The sequence below is a fragment of the Buceros rhinoceros genome, unplaced genomic scaffold, assembly GCF_000710305.1.
Source record: "Buceros rhinoceros silvestris isolate BGI_N320 unplaced genomic scaffold, ASM71030v1 scaffold360, whole genome shotgun sequence".
Lineage (NCBI taxonomy): Eukaryota > Metazoa > Chordata > Aves > Bucerotiformes > Bucerotidae > Buceros > Buceros rhinoceros.
This window is the reverse complement of record NW_010389956.1, coordinates 19,960-21,612: the sequence shown is the minus strand read 5'-3', so window position 1 is coordinate 21,612 and position 1,653 is coordinate 19,960.

Here is a 1,653-nt window from a genome sequence, read left to right as displayed (position 1 = left end):
TTCCTGCTGCTACAGCTATCTTGCAATGTGATGATGGCATTTGTCTGTACAGACAATGGGAACTTTGACTGCTGCTTGGCATCTTCTTCCATACCATATTTATTATTCATATGGTGCAAGAGCTTTGTGTACTATGCAGGGAACTTCACTGTCAGTGGTAATTAAATGCTTGTTTATATTGCTCAGGTATTTCAAAGAAGTAAGAGCTCAAGATGTTTTTTTGAAATAGCATGTACCTGTTGGATTTCTTGGCTTCTCCAACTCATAATTTTAAGAAACCATCTGTGCTAATACCTTTATCAGATTCAGCTTCTGGTTTACGTATGAGCTGCTTACAATAAATCTGCTCTTGTTTTCTGCATTGCTCTGAGCACATATATACAGTATTATTAAAGCACTGAAAACTCTGACAATGGAGATCCCAGAAATAAGCAATAGAGCTGGTGACAGCTGGCCATAAGTAATGTGTGTGAAATGTTCATACAAGCTCAGAATGTTTTTTATTATAAGGTAGAAGCAGAAATAACGGCATCAGTGAGGGAAGAGAGTTAATGCAGCACTTCTGCTTGAAAGCAAACACCAGAAGTGCCAATAGCTTCCTGGAGATGCTCAAAAGTAGCAGATTTACAAATCTAGATGAGTAACCAGAATAAAAGAGCTCAAGCCTTTGTCTTGAGTGTGGAGACATATGGAATAACTCCAGGGCATTCAGTGAATTGACAATGATGTAAAATTGTCTCAGTGATTTCACAAAGAATATCTAAAAGGTCCTGTCAGTAGCAGCATCTTCTTCCAGGGTATTACACCCATGCCTGCCTGAAGAGGCAGCTTCTTTGCACTGTGACAGGGCTGCAGTCAAATCTGGCCACGTGAGAGATCTTACGTTACAAAACAGTCCTGACAGCAAGTAGCACCCATGTGTGTGTGTATGCCATCAGGATTTCTCTCTTGCGACATTGTTTGCCTGCCACCTTAGCACCATCTGCCAGAGGAGACAGCTGGTGTGGCATGGAGCAGCAATACGATTGGGTATCACAGACCTGATCCAGGTGCTTTAATTTTTCAGAGGGTGCTGCAGCTTACCCCATCGACCACAGGCTCACCACAACCATGAATTTCAGCTGAGTCTTTGCATCCAACTGGGCAACTGACCTGGACTTTCCAAACTGGCCCTTTGATTGCAAAACAAACAGCATTGCAGTGATTTCCTCATTATGCCCCTTTATTAGACTCTTCATTCCTCAAATCCCACTGGCTCCTTAATTTACCTGGTTGCCATTTCCCTTATTCTAGAAGCCCAGCTTGTGACAAGGAGCTTGCACTTCTATGGCACATTGCTTTTGATCCTATCTGCAGTTCCCACAGGAGTCCTGCACTCTGTGGCATTTGCATCACTGAGCAGAAAGGGAAAAACACTCCTTTGTTGAGCCTCATGTGCTCAACTGGAAAACATCCCAACTCCTACAGCTTTTCCAGAAAAGCCCTGCCTGGATTCCTAGCATACTGCATCAGGAACTTGGTGTTTCTAGGGCCTATATTTCCTACAGAGACTTGCCGGAGACACCAGGAGCCCCTGGCCATGGGAATCTATGGGCATTTCTGCTTTGCTGTCACAGGGATTGCAAGCAGCTCCTAGCCAGTGGGTTCTGCCTG